Genomic DNA, 27,085 nt, shown 5'->3' with positions numbered 1-27,085 from the left:
AAATCTATAGAATAATAACTGCAACAAAACCAATGAAAGACCACCCAACTAGGGCTTTCGAGCACAGTACAGAAGACAATAAATCCTGCAAATACAAAAAGGAGAAATAATAATAATTAAGCAATTAATATCAAGATGGGATGACAAATCCTCAAAAGTGAATCTATTGGTTGTGGGAACATTTCAATGATGGGGCGAGTGAAGTTGAGTGAAGTTATCCACTTTGGTTCAAGTGGCTGAGGGGTTGTGACTGTTCCTGAACCTGCTGGTGTGAGTCCTGAGGCTCCCGTGCCACTTCCCCATTGCAACAACAAGAAAAGAACATGTCCCTGGGTGATGGGGGTCCCTGCTGATGGATGCTGCTTTCTGCTGTCTACGCATGTGCATTTTTACTCTCTCGCTCCTGCTGCAATGTGGATACACCAGTGAAAGCCAGCTCCCATATGCGTGCTTTTATTTAATTGATGTGTAATTGTGCACAGACACAACAAATTGGTGGTGAGTACCACTCTAAATGTCAGAAAATATCATGAACTGCACCGATAGTTACGGGACAAAACAAACAGCTTCTCAGGATGCTGAAAATTTCAAAATGCACCCCCACAAAAACTGTTACACCCATGGGAGAGGCTGTCTTCACCATGGTAAAGAATACATATTGACTTTTCAGAAACTTCTATAGATGTACTGTGGAGAGCATTCTGACAGGCTGCATCACTGTCTGGAATGGGGGCTACTGCACAGGACTGAAAGAAGCTTCAGAGGGTTGTAAATTTAGTTGGATCTTTCTATCTTGGGTACTAGCCTACAAAGTACCTAGGACACCTTCAAGGAGCGGTGTCTCAGAAAGGCAGCGTCCATTATTAAGGACCTCCAGCACACAGGGCATGTCCTTTTCTCACTGTTACCATCAGGTAGGAGGTACAGAAGCCTGAAGGCACACACTCAGTGATTCAGGAACAGCTTCTTCCCCTCTGCCATCAGATTCCTAAATGGACATTGAACCCATGAGCACGACCTCACTTTTTTAATGTATAGTATTTCTGTTTTTGCATGATTTTTAATCTATTCAACATAAATATACTGTTATTGACTTGCTTATTTATTTTTTTTCTTCTTCTTCTGTATTATGTATTGCATTGAACTGATGCTGCTAAGTTAACAATTTCATGACATCTGCCAGTAATAAACCTGATTCTGATTATGACTTCATGTTTCTGATTGCTGTGGGTGCTCATTTGAAGTAGCCGGAGGTTATATCAGCGAAGTCAACCACCTCAGCAAAGATTGTCTTCGCTCTGAGGACTATCTTCACCGGAAACAACTTACCCGAACAAATTGTGAGTGACAACAGGCCACAATACACGTCAGAAGAATTCCGACTGTTTATGAAGAAAAATAGCATCGGACATTTCAAGTCAGCTCCTCACCACCCAGTAACGAATGGGTTAGCTGAAAGGTTTATCCAAACCTTCAAGAAGTCCATTAAAGCAATGGACAAAGAGGACATTTCCCTACAGCACAAGGTGGACAACTTCTCTTTTGTGTATCGGAACTCTGTTCAAGCGACGCAAATCAAACACCTTCGATGCTGTTCATGAGCAGGAATCTGAGATCTCACATAGTCCTCCTGAAACCAGATCTACGGAGGGAAGTGCAGAATAAACAGTTCAGCTAATTACCAAGTGAAGCAGCAAGTGGATTTGAGATTGGACAGTATGTCCTAGCGTGTGAATACTGAGAAGACAAGTGGACACCCGGTAGGATAGCTACAAGAACTGGACCACTGATGTACACAGTGGATGTTGGAGATCAGACATGGAGACGTCATGTAACCAGTTTCCCCTGGGATCAATAAAGTATGACTATGACTATGACTATGACTATGTGGACCAGATAGTGGATGCTCAACCGAAGAACGTATCTGAGTCGACTGCATCCAACAAGATGGACACATTACGGACTTAACTCTCAGTGATGACGTCATCAACGGCAACATGACACCGGAAGCTGAGAAAGTTGCCTTAGACAAACCCGGTGTCACTTCACAAATCCAGAGGTACTATTCTGAAAGAAACAAAACACCACCCGAAACGCAGAGCCTTTCGAATTGTGAAGTTAGTTATGGACTGTTATTGTGAAAGCGTTTATTTGGAATATGGATTTATGAAAGGGAAATTGAATGTTTTATACATACACAATTTTATGTTCCATTAATCTAAAGGGGGAGGTAGCGTAATGTATGGATCTATTTCTTTTAGAGCAATGAATGCCCCCCTCCCTTAGCATTACGTATTGATCTGTTGCCTACACATTTGCGTTGTTTTCTCTCTCTGTCTCTCTCTCTCACACACTGTAATGTGAATACACCACATTCCAACTGTTTATGAAGAAAAATGGCATTAGACATTTCAAGTCAGCTCCTCACCACCCGGCAATGAATGGGTTAGCTGAAAGCTTTATCCAAACATTGAAGAAGTCACTGAAATAAGTAGTGCAAAAATAAAAATATCTGGGCCTTTCAATATTTGATAATTTCAATAAGATCTCCTCTCCTCCTTCTAAAGTCCGGTAAGTCCAGAGCCATCAAACTCTTATCATACGTTAACCCTTTCATTCCCAGCGTAATTCTCATGAACCTCCTCTGGACCCTCTCCAATGCCAGCACATCCTTTTGTAGATAAGGGATGAAAAACTGCTGACAGTAGTCCAAGTGTGGTCTGACCAATGGCCAGTTAATTTACAATGTAAGGGTCGTCAGCTTGCTCTCTTACTGAAACAACCTGTGAATCAATCAAGGCTCTGAAAAGGCTGCTGTGAATCAAATGACAAATGACACTACCAATGACAAATGATAAGCAGGTGGACAGATGGGAAGTGAAGTGGAAATTCTTCACTCCATACCAGGCACCTGTGATTGATAAGCTGCTATAGAAATTAACAACGTTAAAAATCTGTGGGTCATCACACTGAAGGAAGCATTTCTGGCATGGAGCCAAGGTAATTGGTATATTAAGAAGGCTTAGCAGTCTTTTTTGATTGAACACCTTCAAGATAATTCAATGAAGACAAGACATCAAAAAGTAGAAGATTCTTGCAGTGGCCACTTTATTAGGCACATTTGTTAACGTTAATATCTAATCAGCCAGAAACTCATTGCATAAAAGCAGGCAGACGTGGCCAAGAGGTTCAGTGGTTGTTCAGAACAAACATCAGAATGGGGAAGAAATGTGATCTAAGTGACTTTGACTGTGGAATGTTCGTTGATGCCAGACAGGGTGGTTTGTGTATCTCAGAAGCTGGTGATCTCCTGGGATTTTCATGCACAATGATTTCTAGAAACAGTGGTGTGAAAAGCAACAACAACAAAAAAAAACATCCAGCGAGCAGCAGTTCTGTGGGCAAAAATGCCTTGTTAATGACAGAGGTCAGAGGAGAATGGCCAGGCTGGTTCAAGCTGACAGGAAGGCGACTGTAACCCAAATACCCACACGTTACAACAGCGATGTGCAGAAGAGCATCTCTGGATATACAATATGTCAAACCTTAAAGTAACTAGACTGCAGCAGAGCAGAAGACAAAAACATACACTCAGAGGCTACTTTATTAGGTACAGGAGGTGGCCACTGAGTGTAGAACACAGAACATTACAGCACTGGACAGGCCCTTTAGCTCACAATGTTGTGTCGATCTTTTAACCTACTTTAACATCAATATCACCATTTTTCATACATAGCCCTGCACTTTTCCTATCATCCATGTTCTTATATGAGAATTTCTTCAATGTTCCAAATGTATCTGTCTCTACCATCACCATATCCTCACCACAGTCTGAGTAAACACTTACCTCTGTCATCTCCCCTATACTTTCCTCCAGTCACCTTAAAATTCTGCCCCCTAGTATTAGCCAGGTATATTAATAGAGGCTGGGTTGGTGGCATGGAATAAGACACTCCTTCTCTCCGCTAGGCCGCAGGTCACCCTTGGACAAGGTGTAGCACCTGCTTAGACACTCCCCCTACACCCCACAACAATCAGGATCATGTGACACCATGGGAGCAGGTGGTGGATGGTCGTATGAGAAGCTGGTGCATATCACGAGTCCTGGTTATGCAACCATTGATGCCAGGTAGATAATCTCTGAAGAGTATTGACAATGACTGGGGATTACCCGTCTTGTAAAGCCACTGTCCAGGAGAAGGCAATGGCAAACCACTTATGTTGAAAAATTTGCTTAGAGCAATCGTAGTCATGGAAAGACCATGATTGTCCATGTAATTCGACACAGCACATAATGAAGATGATGATTAATTGAGGCAGTTGCATGCATTTTTTTAATTATATGAACATAGAAGAGGCTTAACACCCCAGAATATGATTTCAGGTCCAATCACCAAAATCTATGCCCTTTTGTCCAAGGGTAAAAGAGGATATTGAAGGAGAGGAGGTTTAGGGAGGGAATTACTGAGATTAGAACATATAACAGCACAGCACAGGAACAGAGCCTTTGGCCCTGGATGTGATACACCGTACACCCAATGCTGGTGATGTGATCGCTGAAATAGTCACCTCTTTGTCTCAGGGTGAAAAAAGCACCCGGAGGAAATTCACACAATCAGAATCAGAAACAGGGTCAGGTTTAACATCACTGGTGCACGCTGTGAAACTTTTTGTTTTGTGGCAGCTGTACATTGCAATACATAATAATAAAAACTATAAATTACAATAATAAATATATAAACATATAAATTAAATAAATAGCTCAAAAAGAGAAGGAAAAGTAGTGGGGTAGTGTTCATGGGTTCATTGTCCATTCAGAAATCTGATGGTGGTGGGGAAGAAGCTGCTCCAGAAATGAAGAGTGTGTGTCTTCAGGCTCCTCTACCTCCTCCTTGATGGTAGCGATGAGAAGAGGCTTGAGCTGGGTGATGGGGGTCCTTAATGATGAAAATACCTTTTTGAGGCATCGCCTTTTAAAGGTGTTCGGAAGAACATACAAACTCTTTAAGGGAGGGATGGGAATTTTGATCCCAACCAACCCTGCTGTAATAGCATTATGTTGACTGTTACTCTACAATGCCACCCTAGGATAATAGCAATATGTGAGACAGTATTTATGTACAGTAACAATATTTAAAAGACACTTGGGCAGGTACATGGATAGGAAAGGTATACCATACATGCTCAAATGGAATAAGATGAGTTGGGAATCTTCCTTGGCATGGAAAAATTGAGCCCAGGGGCCTGTTTTATAAAATATTATTTATACTTTGTTGTCACCAAACAATTAGTACTAGAATGTATAATCATCACAGCGATATTTGAATGCGCTTCACACTCCCTGGATTACAATATTAAATATTAAAAATACTAAAAATAGTTAAAATTAGTAAATATTAAAAATTTAAATTATAAATCATAAATAGAAAATAGAAAAATGGGAAGTAAGGTTAGTGCAAAGGTAGTGCAGTATGTGAAATATGTACCGTGTTTTACACCAGAGGAATATCATTTCATTTAACTGTATATGTGTATAGCGAGCCGACTCATACCCCAATGAGATAGGGACATACTGGTCCAAATATGTGAAGGCAGCAGCAATGGCCTGGAAGGCGGTTCTGCAATGCTCCTTCGAGAAGGAAGGGCATAGCAAGACACAGGAGGAGTCATGGTCATCCACTGCATCTAAGGAAGACCCCAGTCGTGGCGACCATTCGGAGGACTGCAGCCAGGTTTCTAAGCTCTAGAAAGTGGAATTGGCTCAGTGCAATGTCCACTTTACACTCCCCCACACAAGTTTCACTGTCGTCATCGGATATGACAGACAAGCAGCTTACATGTTTGAATGACAATAAACTTGTATTTGAACTTGAACTACCATGCTGTTTACCTCTATGATTCTATGAGTCTGCTGAAAGTTTGCAATTTAATGCTCCATTGGGTATTTTTGTTTTGCTTTTGAGCTGTTTGGTACAACAATGGGGGCTAAATGGCCCACTCCTGTGCTATATTCTTCTCTGTTCTATTCAGGGAACAGTGTCCCTGACAACACACTGCTCCCTCAGTGAACTGAGAAATCCAGCCCGCAGTATGGGTAAATCTCTGGGGCTGGGGATTAAGACCCAAATCTCTCTGACACATGAGAAATTTACCATAGCTGATAGCCCCGATGCATTTAAAGATGTAAAGGATTAGCTTTATGTGTCAAGGCATACAGTGAAATGCGTCATTTGCATCAACAACCAACGCAGTCTGAGGATTGTGCTAGGTGCAGCCCTTAAGGTGTTGCCACCTTTGTTCTTCTGGTGTTTTTAATTGTCTTTTTTGTGTTTTGTTCTGTTGTGTTCTGTGTTGTTCTGTTGAACATGGTGGGCCCCTAGAACGTGTGATTCCGGGCACACCACTGGTGTGTGTTGATTGTTGATGCAAACCATGCATTTCACTGAAGGTATCGATGTGCATGTGGTAAATAAACTTGAGTTTTGCATCTTAAATCTCGAACACAGTATTCCCACAACTTACTAACCCTAACCATAACATTCCTTGGAATGTGGGAGGAAACTGGAGCCCCCAGCAGACACCTGCGTGATCATGGGGAGAACATACAAACTCCTTACAGACCGTGATGGGAACTGAACCCCGATCACCGATTCTGGAATGTGTTTTACTAACCATTATGTTACCATGCTGCCCCTATGGTTCAATGTAGATACAGACTAACTTTAGTTTATCATAAACCCAAGAGATTCTGCAGATGCTGGAAATCCAGAGTAACACACACAAAATGCTGGAGGAGCTCAGCAGGTCAGATAGCATCTATGGAGAGGAATAAACAGTTAATGTTTCAGGCCGAGCCCCTTCATCAGGACAGGAAAGGAAGGGTTAGGATGCCCGAATAAGAAGGTGGAAGGAGGAGAAGGAGGACAATCTAGAAGGTGATAGGTGAAGCCAAGTGACTGGAGGAGGGGGTGAAGTAAAAAGCTGAGAGGTGATAGGTGGAAAAGGTAAAGAACTGAAGAAGAAGGAATCTGATGTTGTGGTGTTCTCTGAGCTTGAAGATATTTGATCACCACTCGAGGTGACATCCTCAGTGTGCAGTTGTTGGTGTTTCTCTCCGGGAGTGCTCACGTTTATATAGGCCCCCGTCCACGGGATTGATGAGCATTCCCAGAGAGAACCAGCAACAACCATGGATTGAGGACGTCACTTCGAATGGTGATGAAATATCTACAATGTAATTCCCAAGCCTGTCAAGCACCCCAACATCAAACACCTCAACCGGAGCTACCAATATTCACCACCATCCTAGAGAAGGAATCTGATTGGAAAGTCTAACCGTGGTTTGGTTTTGCCTTGCATTCACCAGCTAGAACCCATGGTATAAAACATCTCCATCTAGGTTTGACAGCCTCCCACAGTGTCTGATTATGTCCATCTGATTGCACTGTAGGCTATCGGCAAATCATATTCAAAAATTCAAAGAACATACTGCTTGTCGTAATACTTTGTGTTAATTAGTTAATTGTTTGGTGGCACTCTGAAGCTTAGACACACAGTCATTAAGAACTCAAGTGAGTTTAATTACTGTTTCAGTTAAAACAAAATGCAACTGAGCTTTTTATCTTCCAGATGACTGTGTTGTGTACTGCTGTTTTTTTCCTGCTCTATTATCTTCAGGATCAGAATCAGAAGAACACACACAAAATGCTGGAGGAACTCAGCAGGCCAGGCAGCATCTATGGAGAGGAATAAAGAGTCAATATTTTGGGTCAAGACCATTCATCAAGACTGGAAAAGAAAGGGAAAGAAGCCAGCATAAGAAGGTGGGGGAAAGGGAAGGAGCACAAGCTGGTGAGACCACGTGAGGGAGAAAGTGGGCGGACAGGGAAGCAATCTGAATCAAATTCAGAAGCAGGTTTATTCTCACTCACAACACGCTGGAGGAACTCAGCAGGTCGGGCAGCATCAGTGGAAACAATCAGTCAACTTTTCGGGCCGGAACCCTTCGTCAGGACTGTAGGGGGAAGGAGTAGAGGCCCTATAAAGAAGGTGGGGGGAGGGTGGGAAGGAGAAGGCTGGTAGGTTCGAGGTGAAAAACCAGTAAGGGGGAAAGATAAAGGAGTGGGGGAGGGGAAGCAGGGAGGGGATAGGCAGGAAAGGTGAAGAAAGAATAGGGAAAAACACAATGGGTAGTAGGAGGAGGAGGAACCATGAGGGAGGTGATAGGCAGCTGGGGGAGGGGGCAGAGTGACATAGGGATAGGGGAAGGGAGGGGGAGGGAATTACATACCAAGGGGCTGGTGACTACCTAGACAGTATATGAGGTGTTGCTCCTCCAACCTGAGTTTAGCCTCATCATGGCAGTAGAGGAGGCCATGTATGGACATATCTGAATGGGAGTGGGAAGCAGAGTTGAAGTGGGTGGCTACTGGGAGATCCTGTCTGTTGTGGTGGACGGAGCGGAGGTGCTCGACGAAGTGGTCTCCCAATCTGCGTCGGGTTTCACTGATGTAGAGGAGGCCGCACCGGGAGCACCGGATGCAATAGATGACCCTAACAGACTCACAAGTGAAGTGTTGCCTCACCTGGAAGGACTGTTTGGGGCCCTGAATGGTGGCAAGAGATGAGGTGTAGGGACAGGTGTAGCACTTGCCCTTACAGGGATAAGTGCCAGGTGGGAGATCCGTGGGGAGGGACGTGTGGATCAGGGAGTCGCGGAGGGACCTATCCCTACGGAAAGCGGAGGGGGTGGAGAGGGAAAGATGTGCTTAGTGGTGGGATCCTGTTGAAGGTGGCGGAAGTTGCGGAGGATAATGTGCTGGATCCGGAGGCTGGTGGGGTGATAGGTGAGGACAAGGGGAACTCTGTCCCTGTTGTGGTGGCGAGAGGATGGGGTGAGGGTCGGGGTGAGGGTCGAAGTGCGGGAAATGGAGGACATGCGGGTGAGGGCATCATTGATGACGGCAGAAGGGAAACCATGATCCTTAAAGAAAGAGGACATTTGAGATGTCCTGGAATGGAAAGCCTCATCCTGGGAGCAGATGCGGCGGAGACGGAGGAACTAGGAATAGGGAATGGCATTTTTGCATGTGGCGGGGTGGGAAGAGGTATAGTCAAGGTAGTTATGAGAGTCAGTGGGCAGATGGAGAGTCCTCTACATCGGTGAAACCTGACGCAGATTGGGGGACCGCTTCATCGAGCGCCTCTGCTCCGTCCACCACAACAGACAGGATCTCCCAGTAGCCACCCACTTCAACTCTGCTTCCCATTCCCATTCAGATATGTCCATACATGGCCTCCTCTACTGCCATGATGAGGCTAAACTCAGGTTGGAGGAGCAACACCTAATATACCGTCTAGGTAGTCTCCAGCCCCTTGGTATGAACATAGAATTCTCCAACTTCCGGTAATTCCCTTCCCCTTTCTTCCCCTATCCCTATTTCACTCTGCCCCCTCCCCCAGCTGCCTATCACCTCCCTCATGGTTCCACCTCCTTCTACTACCCATTGTGTTTTCCCCTATTCCTTCTTCACCTTTCCTGCTATCACCTCCCTGCTTCCCCCCCCCACCCCTTTATCTTTCCCCTTACTGGGTTTTCACCTGGAACCTACCAGCCTGCTCCTTCCCACCCTCCCCCCACCTTCTTTATAGGGCCTCTGCCCCTTCCCTCTACAGTCCTGACGAAGGGTTCCGGCCCGAAACATCGACTGATCGTTTCCACTGATGCTGCCCGACCTGCTGAGTTCCTCCAGCATGTTGTGAGTGTTGCTTTGACCCCAGCATCTGCAGATTATTTTGGGTTTACTCTCACTGCCCTATGTCGTGAAATTTGTTGTTTCGCAGCAGTAATACAGAACAATACATGTTACAATAAGACATATATGAACATATATAAACTAGCACAAAAAGAGAGCAAGAAGTGAGATAGTGAACAAATGAGGTATTTCCTGATGGTCAGGGTCCTTCATGACTAATGCCGCCTTCCTGAGGCATCTTCTATCGAAGATGTCCTCGATAGTGGGGAGACTAGTAACCAATGTCCAGGTTAGAGACATAGAGTCACAGAGAAGTACAGCACAGAAACAGGCCATCTGGCCTATCTAGTCCATGCTGAAACTTTTTAAACTACCTATTCCCATCAACCTGCACTGGGACCATAGCCCTCCATATCCCTACTATCCATGTACCTATCCAAACTTTGAAATTGAGCTCACATGCACTACTTGTGCTGGCAGCTCATTCCATGCTCTCACGACTCTCTGACTGAAAAAGATTCTCCTCATGTTCCCCTTAAACTTTTCACCTTTTTCCTTTATTGCATGACCTCTGGTTGTAGTCCACTTTTTCCTCAGTGGAAAAAGCCGACTTGCATTAACTCTATCTATATTCCTCATAATTTTGTATACCTCTATCAATTCTCCTCTCAATCTTCTATGTTCTAAGGAATGAAGTCCTCACCTACTCAATCTTTCCTTATAACTGAGGTTCTCCAGACCCAGCAACATCACTGTAAATTTTCTCTGTACTCTTTCAATCTTGTTTACATTTTTCCTGTAGATAGGTGACCAAAACTGCACACAATACTTCAAATTAGGCCTCACCAACATCTTATACCACTTCAACATACCATCCCATCTTCTGTACTCAGTATATTGATTTATGAAGGCCAATGTGCCAAAAGCTTTCTTTACAACCCTACCAACCCATGACAGCACTTTCAATGAACTACAGATCTGTATCCCCAGATCCCTTTATTCAACTACACTCCTCAGTGCCCAACCAGTCACTGTGAAAGACCTACTCTGGTTTGTCCTACTGAAGTGCAAAGCCTCACACTTGTCTGCATTAAATTCCATCTGCCATTTTTCAGCCCATTTTTCCAGCTGATGTTGATCTCTCTGCAAGCCATGATAGCCTTCCTCGTTGTCCACTACACCCCCAGTCTTGGTGACATCTGCAAATTTGCTGACCCGGTTGACCACATTATCATTCAGATCGTTGACATAGACAATACACAACAACGGACCCAGCACCAGTCCCAGCGGTACACCACTAGTCACGGGCCTCTAGTCAGAGAGGCAACCATCTACTACCATTCTCCCACTAAACCAATGTCTAATCCAATTTACTACCTCATCTTGAGTGCCAAGCAACTGAATCTTTTTGATGAACATCCCATGTGGGACCTTGTCAAATGCCTTGCAAAAGTCCATGTAGACAATATCCACTGCGCTACCTTCATCCGCTTTGCTTGTCCTTGAAAAACTCTATAAGAATAGTTTGACATGACCTACCATGCAGAAAGCCATTCTAACTGTTGTTAATCAGTCCATGTCTATCTAAATACTTATATATCAGCCCCTTAGAATACCTTGCAATAACTTTCCCACAACTCATGTCAGACTCACCAGCCTAGTTTATGTTTCCTTTAGGCATCCGTTGGTCTCGTGAGACTATGGATTTGCGCCTTGGAAGGTTTCCAGGGCGCAGGCCTGGGCAAGGTTGTATGGAAGACCGGCAGTTGCCCATGCTGCAAGTCTCCCCTCTCCACGCCACCGATGTTGTCCAAGGGAAGAGCATTAGGTCCCATACAGCTTGGCACCAGTGTCGTCACAGAGCAATGTGTGGTTAAGTGCCTTGCTCAAGGACACAACACGCCGCCTCAGCCAAGGCTCGAACTAGCGACCTTCAGATCACTAGACGAACGCCTTAACCACTTGGCCATGCGCCAACACAGTTTATGTTTAGAGCCTTTTTAAAGCAGTGAAACAACATTGGCTATTCTCCAATCCTCTGGTACCTCTTCTGTCACTAAGGATAACTTAAATATCTCTAGTAGGGCCCTGGAAATTTCTGCACTTGCCTCCTACAGGGTCCGAGGGAACACCTTGTCTGGTCCTGGGGATTTATCCACACTGATTTGCCTCAGGATAGTAAACACTCCTCTTCTGTTATCTGTACAGGGTCCATGAAATTGAAGTAACTTTGCCTCACTTCTATAGATTTTGTGCCCATCTCCTAAATAAATACAGTACAAAAATAATTATTTAAGATTTCCCCCATCTGTTTTGGTTCTAGACATGGATTATCAATCTGATCTTCCAGAGGACCAATTTTGTTCCTTGCAATCCTTTTGCTCTTAACATATCTCCTTCACATTACAGGCAAGACCAACTCCGTGCCTTCTTTTAGCCCTCCTGATTTGTTTCTTAAGATTTTAATTTTCCACACATAGAGTGGGAAGCCCATACTGTAAAAGGGCTGGATGGTTTGGAGTTTGTAAAATGTGTGCAGGGTAGTTTTTTGCAGCAATACATAGAGGTACCAACTAGAGAAGGGGCAGTGTTGGATCCCCTCTTAGGGAATGAGATAGGTCAGGTGACGGAGGTATGTGTTGGGGAGCACTTCGGGTCCAGTGATCACAATGCCATTAGTTTCAATATAATTATGGAGAAGGATAGGTCTGGACCCAGGGTTGAGATTTTTGATTGGAGAAAGGCTAACTTTGAGGAGATGCAAAAGGATTTAGAAGGAGAGGATTGGGACAATATGTTTTATGGGAAGGATGTAATAGAGAAATGGAGGACATTTAAAGGTGAAATTTTGAGGGTACAGAATCTTTATGTTCCTGTTAGGTTGAAAGGAAAAGTTAAATTTTGAGAGAGCCACGGTTTTCAAGGGATATTGGAAATTTGGTTCGGAAAGAGAGAGCTATCTACAATAAAAATAGGCAGCATGGAGTAAGTGAGGTGCTCGAGGAATATAAAGAATGTAAAAAGAATCTTAAGAAAAAAATTAGATAAGCTAAAAGAAGATATAAGGTTGCTTTGGGAAGTAAGGTGAAAATAAATCCAAAGGGTTTCTACAGTTATATAAATAGCAAAAGGACAGTGAGGGATAAAATTGGTCCTTTAGAGAATCAGAGTGGACAGCTATGTGTGGAGCCAAAAGAGATGGGGGAGATTCTGAACAATTTCTTTTCTTCGGTATTCATTAAGGAGAAGGATATTGAATTGTGTAAGATAAGGGAAACAGGTAGGGAAGTTATGGAAACTATGATGATTAAAGAAGAGGAAGTACTGGAGCTTTTAAGGAATATAAAGGTGAATAAGTCTCCAGGTCCTGACAGGATATTCCCTAGTACCTTGAGGGAAGTTAGTGTGGAAATAACAGGGGCTCTGTCTGACAGAAATATTTCAAATGTCTTTAGAAATGGGGATAGTGCCGGAGGATTGGCATATTGCTCATGTTGTTCCATTGTTTAAAAAGGGTTCTAAGAGTAAACCTAGCAATTATCGGCTTGTGAGTTTGACGTCAGTGGTGAGTAAATTGATGGAAAGTATTCTTAGAGATGGTATATATAATTATCTGGATAGATAGGGTCTGATTAGGAATAGTCAACATGGATTTGTGCGTGGAAGGTCATATTTGACAAATCTTATTGAATTTTTTGAAGAGGATACTGGGAAAGTTGATGAGGGTAAAGCAGTGGATGTTGTCTATATGGACTTCAGTAAGGCCTTTGACAAGGTTCCACACAGAAGGTTAGTTAGGAAGGTTCAATTGTTAGGTATTAATATTGAAGTAGTAAAATGGATTCAGCAGTGTCTGGATGGGAGACACCAGAGAGTAGTGGTGGATAACTGTTTGTCAGATTGGAGGCCAGTGACTAGTGGTGTGCCTCAGGGATCTGTACTGGGTCCAATGTTATTTGTCATATACATTAATGATCTGGATGTTGGGGTGGTAAATTGGATTAGTAAGTATGCAGATGATACTAAGATAGGTGGAGTTGTGGATAATGAAGTAGGCTTTCAAAGCTTGCAGAGAGATTTAGGCCATTTAGAAGAGTGGGCTGAAAGATGGCAGATGGAGTTTAATGCTGATAAATGTGAGGTGCTACATTTTGGTAGGACTAGTCAAAATAGGACATACATGGTAAATGGTAGGGCATTGAAGAATGCAGCAGAACAGAGGGATCTGGGAATAATGATGCATAGTTCCCTGAAGGTGGAATCTCACATGGATAGGTTGGTGAAGAAAGCTTTTGATAAAGAACAGACCATGGGCACAGTAGAAAAAAAAGTCTCAAAGTCTCTCGAAAGTCCCATCATCTCACGCAGACGGTAGAAGGAAGAAAAACTCTCCCTGCCATGAACCTCCAGCGTCACAAACTCGCCGATGCAGCACCCTGGAAGCACCCGACCACAGCCGACTCTTGAGTCTGTCCGAAAAATTCGAGCCTCCAACCAGCTCTCCGACACCGAGCACCATCTCTGCCGAGCGTTTAGACCCTGGCCCCGGCAACAGGCAATAGGCAAAGCCGAAGATTTGGGGCCTTCCCCTCCTGAGATTCTCGATTGCACAGTAGCAGCGACAGCGAAGCGGGCATTTCAGAAGTTTCTCCAGATGTTCCTCCGTGCTTCTCACGTCTGTCTCCATCAAATCAGGATTGTGCACGGCACCCTACTTAACAAATACAGATATCATTTCAGAGTGGCCACGCACGCTGTGTCATGCCGCCATCTTCTCCTCCCTTCAAATTTGGAGTATTGTGTACAGTTCTGGTCACCGAATTATAGGAAAGATGTCAACAAAATAGAGAGAGTACAGAGAAGATTTACTAGAATGTTACCTGGGTTTCATCACCTAAGTTACAGAGAAAGGTTGAACAAGTTGGGTCTTTATTCTTTGGAGCGTAGAAGGTTGAAGGGGGACTTGATAGAGGTATTTAAAATTATGAGGGGGATAGATCGAGTTGGCGAGGATAGGCTTTTTCCATTGAGAGTGGGGGAGACTCAAACAAGAGAACATGAGTTGAGAGTTAAAGGGCAAAAGTTTAGGGGTAACATGAGGGGGAACTTCTTTACTCAGAGAGTGGTAGCTGTGTGGAACGAGCTTCCAGCAGAAGTGGTTGAGGCAGGTTCGATGTTGTCATTTAAAGTTAAATTGGACAGCTATATGGACAGGAAAGGAATGGAGGGTTATGGGCTGAGTGCAAGTCGGTAGGACAAGGTGACAGTAAGAGTTCAGCATGGACTAGAAGGGCTAAGATGGCCTGTTTCCGTGCTGTTATTGTTATATGGTTAAGCATTCTCTTGCAATTCCTACACTGCATAAGCACCTCATTTGTTTCTATCTGCCTATACCTGTCAAGCAACTCCATTTTTCTCTTAAACAGGGCTTGGGTACCTCCTGAAACCAAGGCTCTCTACACTTGTTATCTTTACTTTTTATTCTAACAGTCACATCAAAGCTTTTTACTCTCAAAAATTCACTTTGGAAGGCCTCTTACTTACCAATACATCTTTACCAGAGAAAAGAAATACCCATTGTTGACCAAAATTCCCTTTTTGTCTCATTTGCCTGCATTTGGCCCATAAATATCAACTCTTCATGTACTTCACCTGCCTAACTAAATATATCTGATTATCTATCTATCAATCTATCTATCTATTGATCGATAGGTCTATCTATCTATTTATCAATCTATTTATCCATCTATCTATCTATCTGTCTATCTGTCTATCTATCTATTTATCTCTATCTATTGTAACTTACAGTGATTTTTCTGCCTTGCACGGTACTGCTGCCAGATTTTCTCTCCTTGAAGCAGTGACGTCACTTCCGCAATGGATTGGCTTGAATTTTAAAGTTCTGCCCCATAACACTGATGGCAAAAATGTATAGGCTTGATCTTCCCTGCCAGATCCTCCCAATTGTCTTGAAACAACTCTATATTCTTATTGCGATATTCACTTTCAGAAATGCTTTGCCTCTGTTGGATGTAAACCACTCCATCTAGCTATAGTTAGATTCCTGCCTTATCCTCGACAGAGGCTTGGTGTTGAGTAAACTACCTGCAGAAGAGTAATTACTTTAAGAACCCTTGTCTTCCACTGACTTTGAAATCTGGAGACCATTCCATCTGAAAATTGGAGTAAATATTTTCACTGAGACTTTGCCAGACGCACTGCACATGGTGAGGTTGGGAGCAGAATACAAATGGGACAGAAAGCCAGACACTGATGTGATTGATAAAGGGAGCACTGTGATCCAACCTCAGCTCTTCTAACAAGCCCAGTCTCAGAACAATAATTTCCAGGTTATGCCTTGTGGCTGCATTAACACTCTGTTATCCATAGCCCTATAAATCTTTGTTGAGAACCTTATTCTTTTATATCATCGGGGAGGAGGTACAGAAGCCTGAAGACCCACATTGAAGTTTTAGCAACAGCTTCTTCCTCTCTGTCATCAGATTTATGAACCCATGAACACTACCTCACTTTTAATCATTTACGCTATCCATTTATCTATCTTTGTATTGATTTATCTATCTATTTATCTATTTGTCTTTCTATCTCTCTCTCTATTTATCTATCTATCTCTCTATATATCTATTTATCTATGTGCTTATCTATCTATCTACCTATCTATTTATTTGTCGTTCTATTTCTCTCTATCAATCAATCTGTCTGTCTACCTATCTATCTGGTCAGGCAAGACAGGCAACATATCTGGAGTAAATAGTTGACATTTTGGGCTGACGCACTTGTAATGCCCTGGTTAAAATGGTGTAAGGTAGTTTATATCAGTAGTTTTCTGTTAAAGTAGTGTGCCAGGCTGGAAAGTGTGTTTTGGCTTTGGCTAAAATAAGGACCCATGTTGTCTAGATTAGGAATGTGAGTCAGCCAGTCAGGATTGTGGGATGTGAGAGAAGGTTCTAGAGAGCTGTGGGGAAAGAGTTTTCTGAAGGGCGGTAGTCTGGTTTGGGGTCTTTTGGCAGGAGCTGCAGAGTGGGACAGGAGGCAAGATGCCACAGAATGCCGTTGGAAGCAGAGTCCCCGTTGCAGGAAGTGCTTTGTGCAGATCAACGGCTCCAAGGAGGAAGGGCAATACTCCTGAGAGAGAGAGAGAGAGAGAGAGAGAGAGAGAGAGAGAGAGAGAGAGAGAGAGAGTTTGCTTGAGATGGTCTTCAAGGGGAGTTTGAAAATGTGGCAAGTGGTTTCACGCAGATCGTGGGTCCAGCGCCTGAGTAAGAAATACACCCCCGAATACTCCAGTATGATCTCCAGTGGTCATGTGCACGTTGGACTGGTTTAACCATAGTGGGCCCTGTTCTTCTCTTCCCTTTTTTTCCCTATGAATTGTCTCATAAAGCTGAAATTGGTAAATATACTTTCTTTATAGCTTTATGCGGTGTATGATCTGTTATTTCTTGCTGACTGATAATTGTGTATGGACAGTATTTACACAGCATTCACTCAAAATGGAGTCCCGCTAGTCCGAACATCCCAACTTTCATCGAAACTTAGAACAACCCATTCCACACACTCGCCACTCTCTGTGTAAAAATCTTACCCCTGACATTTCCTGTTTGGTTGAACCCAAAGCATACCAACCCTAGAGGTATATTGTTTATGAAAAGTGGTCTTCTCACTGCTGGATCATGTGGCTGTCGGCAGAGTCGGCTATCGAGCCAAGTTTGCATACAAGCCCCATGAGAGGGTTACACGTTTAATCAGGGACATGAAGGGTTTCAGTCTGAAATATTGACTGTTTATTCCTCTCCATAAGTGCTGCCTGACCCGCTGAGTTCCTCCGGAATTTTCTGTGTGTTGCTCAAGGTTTCGAGCATTGTTAAGAAAGCTCATGGTGTGTTGGCCTTCATTAGTTGTGGGATTGAGTTCAAGAGTCATGAGGTAATGTTGCAGCTCTATAAAACCCTAGTTATACCAGACTTGGTGTGTTGTGTTCAGATCTGGTCACCTCATTGTCAGAAGGATATGGAGGCTTCAGAGAGGGTGCAGATGATTCTGCTTGGATTAGAAAGCATGTTTTATGAGTATAGGTTAGGGAAGCTAAGTATTTTCTCTTTGGACAGAATAAGGATGGGAGATGACTTGATAGCAGTGTCTGTCTGTCTGTCCATCTATCTATTTATCTCCACCCTCCACTCCTGGTCCTGATACAGGGTTTTGGCCAGAAATTCTTCACATGCTAAAACTCTAGTGTCAGACACAAAATGCTGGAGGAACTCAACAGGCCAGGTGGAGAATAAACATTTGACTTTTCAGGCTGAGACTTGCTGAGTTTCTCCAATGTTTTGTGCATTTTGCTCAGAAGTTCCTCCAGCAAATCGTGTATTCCCCCAGAATCTGCAATTTCTTGTGTCCCCACTATACTGATCTATGGCCCTCTAGTCGGGCTCAAAAGGCTTTCATAGCTGGGGCTGGTAGTGGGGATAAGCTCCCGCTACCTTTCATATGCTCCCATGGGGTGAGTGTCTCAAATAGCCTCTGACAATCAAGTCCAGCTCCTGTGTGTGGCTTTGCTACTAAGCCCAGCGGAAATGTTTCTACCGACAGGAGAAGGGGTAAAAGTGGGTTATTGGTGCCTCAAAATTAATCTCTTCAAGCAGATGAGCTGGCAGGTAACAGATGAGACCAGGTGAGGGGGAAAGTGGGTGGGTGAAGAGGGAGAATGAAAAACCTACAGACAGAGTGGGTGTGGATAGGATGTTTTCTATCGTAGCGGAGTCTCAGAATAGAGGGACATCCCTTTAGAATGGAGATGAGGAGATTGGGAGACCGCTTCGCATATCACCTACACTCCATCCACCAGAAAAAGCGGGATCTCCCAGCAGCCACCCATTTTAATTCCACTTCCAATTCCCATTCCAACATGTCAATCCACGGCCTCCTCTAATATTGTGAGAAGGCCACACTCAGGTTGGAGGAGCAACACCTTATATTCCATCTGGGTAGCCTCCAACCTGATGGCATGAACACCAATTTCTCAAATTTCCGGTAATGGTCAACCCCCCCCCCCCCACCACCAGCTCTTCGCTATTCCCCATTCTCTTTTCCCTCTTTCACCCTATCTCCTTGCCTGCCCATCACCTCTCTCTGGGGCTCCCTTCCCTTTTCTTTCTTCCATAGCCTTCTGACCTCTCCTATTAAATTCCCCCTTCTCCACCACTGATCTCTTTCACCAATCAACTTCCCAGCTCTTTACTTCACCTCTCACCCCCTCCCAGTTTCACCCATCACCTTGTGTTCTTTCCTCCCCTCCCTCCACCTTCTAACTCTGACTCCTCATTGTTATTTTTCTCCAGTTCTGCTGAAGGGTCTCTGCCTGAAGCATCGACTGTATTCTTTCCCATAGATGCTACATGGCCTGCTGGGTTCCTTCAGCACTTTGTTTTTGTTGCTGAGATGAGGAGGAATTTCTTTAGCCAAAAGGTGGTGAACCTTTGGAATTCATTGCCACAGATCGCTGTGGAGGTCAAGTCATTGCATATATTTAAAGCAGAGATTGATAGGTTTTTGATTAAGTCAAGGCATCAAAGGTTATGGGGAGAAGGCAGGAGAAGAAATTAGCTATAATGGAATAGTGGAGCAGGCCCAATGGGTTGTATGGTCTAATTCTACTCCTATGTCTTATGGTCTCACGAAGTAAGAAGCTGGAAGGCGATAGGTGGAAGAGGCAAAGGGCTGAAGAGGAAGGAATCCAATAGGAGAGGAAAATGAATCCTGGGAGATAGGGAAGGAGATGGATAGGTGAAGAGTAGCGAAGAGAAGGGGTGAGAGGGAAGGGAGAGTGGGGAATAGGAAATAGTGTTTCTGCCTTGGATACATTGTGTACTGAGCACCATCAGAATCAATCTCAGGTTTATCATCACTGACCTGTACGACATTGATATTTTGTGGCGACAGTATAGCAAGTATACATAAAATACTACAAATTTTGAAAGTAAACAGACAGTGCAAAAAAAGGAGGAATAATGAGGTCACGTTCGTGGGTTCAGAAAGCTGATGGCGGAGGGAAAGAAGCTTGAGGGTGCTGTTTCAGACTACCATACCTCCTCCCTGATGTCAGTAATGAGAAGAGAACATGTCCTGGATGAACATGTCCCTAACCCTAACCCTTAATGATGGATGATGTCTTCTTAAAGGACCATCTCTTGAAGATGTGCTCGATGGAGGGGACAGTTGTGCCCATGATGGATCTGGCTGAGTTTATAAACCTCCGCAGCCTCTTGTGATCCTGCAGGTTGGAGCCTCCCATACCAGACAGTGATGCAACCAGTCAGAATGCCCAGCATGGTACAGTACATCTGTACAGATTTGGTGGAAAGAAAATAAATATGAAAACCAGTGTAACACGAGAATGAAACTGAAAATGCATGGCTGAAAACCCTCCAGGCTTTGATTTGTGTAGCGGTCAATTGAAAACAAACCAAGGGGCGAAGACAGGGTTATCGACTCTGTATCACGTGCTTCCAAATAACAAATTTCCAAATCAAAAAAGATACATTTGATCCTTTATTAAGAAACCGGCAAAGACAAGCAATCTGTAGCGATACAAAACTAATGAAACTATATTAGTGATATAGCGATCTTGGCGTTCAAACCGGCAATATCAGAATTAGTGTTCTATACATTCTTAAGCGATCTAGTCGATGTTCCAGTGTAGTAAGTAGTCAAACTAAATTAGCATTCAGCTGTAAAATATCATCCCGTGGCTTAACGCCTCTCAACTAAACTAAACTAGCTAACCCCAGTACAGAACTATACTCATTTGCTTCTACCACGCCCCAACTTGCGCGATAGATTACCATAATAAATGTACCACAAAATACAACAGGAACAGAAAATGCATGGCTCCAATGGACAGAGGATAGATACATGGCCCCTCCAATTTGATTTTATTTTAACAATGACTTGCATACATGTGAGTTGGTTATGGGAAGGGTTTTATTTCAGTATCAGAATTAGAATCAGGTTTGATATGCTGAGGATGTTCTACGAGTCTGTGGTGGCCAGTGCTATCATGTTTGCTGTTGTGTGCTGGGGCAGCAGGCTGAAGGTAGCAGACACCAACAGAATCAATAAACTCATTCATAAGGCCAGTGATGTTGTGGGGATGGAACTGGACTCTCTCACGGTGGTGTCTGAAAAGAGGATGCTGTCCAAGTTGCATGCCATCTTGGACAATGTCTCCCATCCACTACATAATGTACTGGTTGGGCACAGGAGTACATTCAGCCAGAGACTCATTCCACCGAGATGCAACACTGAGCGTCATAGGAAGTCATTCCTGCCTGTGGCCATCAAACTTTACAACTCCTCCCTTGGAGGGTCAGACATCCTGAGCCAATAGGCTGGTCCTGGACTTATTTCCTGGCATAATTTACATATTACTATTTAACTATTTATGGTTTTATTATTATTTAATTATTTATGGTGCAACTGTAACGAAAACCAATTTCCCCCGGGATCAATAAAGTATGACTATTACTAATATCACTGCCGTATGCTGTGAAACATGTTGTTTAGTGGCAGCAGTACAGTGCAATACATTAAATTACTACAGTACTCTACAAAAGTCTTAGACTCACTAACTATATATATATGTGCCTAAGACTTTTGCATGGTACTGAATATATGGAAAATAAATTTTAAAAATAGTGCAAAAATAGAGGGAAAAAAAGAAAATAATAATGTGGTAGTGTTCATAAGTTCCTTGTTCATTCAGAAATCTGATGGCAGAGAGGAAGAAGCTATTCTTGACATGTAGGGTGTGTTTCTTCAGACTCCTGCACCTTCTCCTTGATGGTAGCAATGAGAATAAGGCACGTCCTGGGTGCTGGGGGACTTTAATGATGAATACTGCCTTTTGAAGGTGTCCTTGGTGCTGGGGTGGCTAAGTGCCCATGATGAAGCTGGCAACAAGAAGCTTGCTCACTGGAAGACATGAACAAGGGAAAATTGCCCAAAGCACCAGAGGACCGATAACAAGATATGGTTTGGAAGTAGACTGTTGTGAGTTGAAACAGTGTCTGAAAAGGCAGATTCTCTCGTCAATACTGCTCTCCAATTTGTTGTTTGTTCGTTTGTTTATCATTTAATGTCATTTCCAGTACACAAGTGTAAAGGAGAATGAAAAAAAAATCGTTACTCTGGATCCTCCGCAATGCAAAAAAAAAATAAGATATAGAACACCATAATTTTAAAAAAGACAATAAATATAAGTACATAAGATAGCTTATACACATAGATTGATTGTATGTCCATAAAGTGACGCTAGGCACAGGAATGGGCTGTACATAAGGTGACTCTGACAGGAAACGATAAAGTAGTGGTGTTTGGGGGTGTGGAGGGGTGGGTTAAGTGGGTGGAGGTGTTGATCAGCCTTACTGCTTGGGGAAAGTAACTGTTTTTTGAGTCTGGTGGTCCTAGTGTGGATGCTACGTAGTCTCCTCCCTGATGGGAGTGGGACAAACAGTCTGCGAGCAGTGTTCGCTGCTGGAAAACAAACTGCCCCAGCACGAGATGAGGAACTGCTGCATGCTTGTTCTTGAAGAAACATGGTTCAAGGACAACATCCCATGAAGCATCAATCTTTAGGCCGTACCACCCAAGGACTCGTGCTAATTGTGCTTTGTGACTGTTTTGTGTTGTATCGTAACTATATGTGCTGTGTGTTATATACATACTGTATCTTGCACTGTGGCCCTGGAGGAACGGTGGCACGGTAGCGTAGTTGTTATCACAATGCATAACAGTACCAGAAACCTGAGTTCAATTCCCACCGCAGCCTTTGTACGTTCTCCCCGTGACTATGTGGGTTTCCTTTGGATGACCTGGTTTCCTCTCACAGTCCAAAAACAAACTGGTTGGTAAGTTAATTGGTCATTGTAAATTGTCCTGTGATTAGGCTAGGATTAAATTGACAGTTGCTGGGAGGTGTGGCATGAAGGGCCGGAAGGGCCTACTCCACACTGGATCTCAATACATAATCAGTAATAAAATAAATATTTTGTACAGCTGTATATTTGTGTATGGTTAAATGATAATAACCTTGAATTTGATAACGGTTCCCTCCAGAAAGGAATTGGGTAGGGCAACCGAGTGAAGTGATTTGTTCTTTTAAAAGAGAAAGAACAGACACAGGGGTCCGAATGGCCTCCCTCGTAATGGTGGTGTTCTGAGGGGCATATGAGTGCAAAGGAAAGTCATGGACTCATATTAGTAAAACACAGAAACAGGCCCTTCGACCCTACTGGTCCATGCTGACCACAGCATCCTCCCCGCTAGTCCCAGTTGCCCATATTTGGCCGATAACCCTTCAATCCCCTCCCTTTCGTGTATTTAGCCAAATACTTCTTAAATGATGCAATTCTATCTGACTCCACCACTTCCTCTGGCTTCGTTCCAGGTACCACTTATCCTCTGTCCACAGAAGTTACCTCTTGGGTCTCTTTTAAATATCTCCCCTCTTATCATGTCTCGGTTTCCTCTCATTTTGGACTCCCCAGACCTGGAGCAAAGACTGTGACCATCCACTTTATCCATACCCCTCATGATTTTGTAAAGTTTTACAGGTTTATCCCTTATTGCCCTACACTCCTTTGTAAGTCATTGTATCCCATCAGGCAGAAGATACAAAATACTGAAAGCATGTACCACCAAGCTCAAAGTCAAATTTTATCCCACTGTTATAAGACTTTTCAATGATTTCCTTGTCAATAAGATGCACTCTTGACCCCACAATCTATCTCCACATGTTCTTGAACCTTATTGTCTACCTGCTCTGCACTTTCTCTGTAGCTTTTACACTGTATTCTGCATTCTGTTATTGTCCTACCTTGTTCTACCTCAATGCACTGTGTAATGATCTGATCTGTATCACTGTACCTTGGTACATGTGACAATAATAAACCAATTCCAATTATAGCAGCGGTATAGAAGCTGTCCTTGAGCCTAGTGATATGTGCTTTCAGGCTTTCGTATCTTCCGCTGATGGAAGGGGGGAGAAGGGAGAGCATCTGGGAAGAGCCATCAGATTTTCTATGCTCTTATGAACGGCTGGAGCAAGTTTGATGAGCCAAATGGCCTTTGTCCTACTCCAAAATCATAAGACCTTAAAACATAGGAGCAGAATTGGTAATTTGATCCAATCGAGACTACTCTGCCATTCCATCACGGCTGATTTACTATTCCTCTCAACCCATTCTCCTGCCTACTCCCTTCAACCTTTGACACCCTTACCAACCAAGAACCTCTCAACTTTTGCTTCAAATATACCCAAAGACTTGGCCTCCACAACTGTCTGTGGCAATGAATTCCGCAGATTCTTCACCAATAAATTAATCCTCATCTTTTTGTCTAAATGGACATCTCTTTTATCTGAGGCTGTGCCCTCTGTTCCTAGACTTCCCCACTGCTGGAAACATCCTCTCCACATCCACTGTATGCAAGTTACGATTTATTCTGTCCCTAAAAATTTTTTTGCTATATCCTGTTTCTAACTCTTGCTGATAAGCTGATAGTATTTTCACTCAAAGCTCCTGCAAATTAACCTAAAAAGGCATAATTGTGCCTCATTAAATTGATTTTAAGAACATTTTTGTCTTCTCAGCTTTAAACTAAATTAGATATTTCTTCTGGCTGACAAGTTCAATAAAGGTCACTCCAATGATTAGATCTGTACGTTTAAATACTTATCCTGCACTATCGAAAGTCAGTGAGTCCAGACGCTATATATAGAAACGTAATAAATTGTTTTATCGCGCAGGTATTTTTCTTTCAAAGTAGCAAATAAAATGAGACAGAGTGAAGCACTTACTGCAACAGATGAGAGCATAGGCTCCTAGTCTTCAGAGAACAGGTTGTCTGGGCAACCATCCTTCGGAAAAAAAATCCTGCAGCTATCCAAAAGTCACTTGAAAGACCATCTCGCTCGCTGTTATTACGAGGCTCGGGCAGACCAACTCAAGAAAACCAATACTGCAAATACTGGGAGAGTTCACCAAGGGCCATTCCCAGAAATATGATACTTGCTTCCTCTCCCCGTACACAGCATACAGTAACTTATTTATATTTGCTCTGAATAATGAATACAGCTAATAAGGAGTTTAGTAATGTCAGAAAGCCTTGACAATTTGCTGTGAAGCTTTGAGAATGCACTGTACCTGATCAGTACAGTTTGATTAATCATCTGTCAACTATCTACAATATCCATATTATTTCATTACTTTGCCTGCCAATTTAGTAGTCTTTTGCATCCTGTAATGTTGGTTAAAGGACCATGGAATGAGATTGTTTGAAACACATTGCCACATTAATATGGAGACACCAATGCCCAGGAACAGAAAAGGTCCCAGAAAGTGGTGGACACAGCCCAGTGCATCACAGGCAAAACGCTCCACAATGTTTATGTGGAGCACTGCCCCAAGAAATCCATCATCAAAGACTCCACCATCCAGGCCAAGCCTTCCTCTCATACGACAGTCTGGTATAGTTCAGCAAGGGAGATGAGGGCTGAGTACAGGGCTACGGTAGGAAACTTTGTCACATGGTGTGAGCAGAATTATCTGCAGCTTAATGTGAAAAAGATTAAGGAGCTGGTGGTAGACCTGAGGAGAGCTAAGGTACCGGTGACCCCTATTTCCATCTGGGGGTCAGTGTGGACATGGTGGAGGATTACAAATACCTGGGGATATGAATTGACAATAAACTGGACTGGTCAAAGAACACTGAGGCTGTCTACAAGAAGGGTCAGAGCCGTCTCTATTTCCTGAGGAGACTGAGGTCCTTTAACATCTGCCGGACGATGCTGAGGATGTTCTATGAGTCTGTGGTGGCCAGTACGATCATGTTTGCTGTTGTGTGCTGGGGCAGCAGGCTGAAGGTAGCAGACACCAACAGAATCAACAAACTCATTCGTAAGACCAGTGATGTTGTGGGGATGGAACTGGAAAGAGGATGCTGTCCAAGTTGCATGCCATCTTGGACAATGTCTCCCATCCACTACATAATGTACTGGTTGGGCACAGGAGTACATTCAGCCAGAGACTCATTCCACCGAGATGCAACACAGAGCGTCATAGGAAGTCATTCCTGCCTGTGGCCATCAAACTTTACAACTCCTCCCTTGGAGGATCAGACACCCTGAGCCAATAGGCTGGTCCTGGACTTATTCCCTGGCATAATTTACATATTACTATTTAACTATTTATGGCTTTATTACTATTTATTATTTATGGTGCAACTGTAACGAAAACCAGTTCCCCCCGGGATCAATAAAGTATGACTATGACTATGGAAATTCCACTGCCAAGCAATGGAAAAGCCTTCAAACAGTAGTGGATACAGCCCAGTCCATCACAGGAAAAGCCCTCCCCTCCCCCCACCATTCCACCATTGAGCACATCTCCAAGAGGCACTGCCACAAGAAAGGCGTATCTATCATCAAGGACCCCCACCATCCGATCCTCACTCTCTTCTCACTGTTACCATCAGGAAGGACATACAGGAGCTTTAGGTCCCGCAGCACCAGGTTCAGGAGCTGATACCAACCATCATGCTTCTGAACTGGCATGATCTGAAGAATACATCCAGCAATGATCATCAGTGATGTTCGGCACAACATTGTGGGCTGAAGGGCCTGTATTGTGCTGTAGGTTTTCTATGTTCTAGTTTCTATGTAACCTGGGGTCATCAGATCTTTCAACGTCAGACACTCTCACCCAGGCAACCCAGTTGTGGTTGATCAAGCCACGACCTGTGTTCAGGTAGCATGTGCTGCAGATCCCCCAGACTTGCTCTCTTCACCCAGATCCATCTTGAGGCTTTCTCTGTTACCTTGGTGATGTTGCTGATGGTTCTCTGCCTCCTAGTGCCAGCGACACCCAATGCACTGAGGGCTCTGTGAAGCCCCGGCAGCCCACTTCAACAGGCATGCACCTGACCTTCCATTCCTTCCTCTGACAGTCACTGACCAGTTCCTTGTATCTGGCCAGCTTCTGCTCATGGGCCTCCTCCAGACACGCCTCCCACAACACTGTCAGCTCCAGCAGGATGGTGTACTTTGCTGCCTCTGAGGCGAGGAGGATGTCTGCTCTCAAGGTGGTCTTGACGACGTGCTGTGAGAACTTTAGTTGTTTCTCTATGTCAGCCATGAGCTGCCAGTCATGAGCAGGTGCCAGAGTCCCTGTGGGTGCCTTTGCTCTTCTTCTGGTTGCTCTCCAGCTCTCACAAAGGTGATGGTTTGATTGCAGGAATGAGCTCATGTGCTG

The sequence above is a fragment of the Mobula hypostoma genome, chromosome 11 (assembly GCF_963921235.1).
Source record: "Mobula hypostoma chromosome 11, sMobHyp1.1, whole genome shotgun sequence".
Lineage (NCBI taxonomy): Eukaryota > Metazoa > Chordata > Chondrichthyes > Myliobatiformes > Myliobatidae > Mobula > Mobula hypostoma.
Note: the sequence above shows the minus strand (reverse complement) of the source record.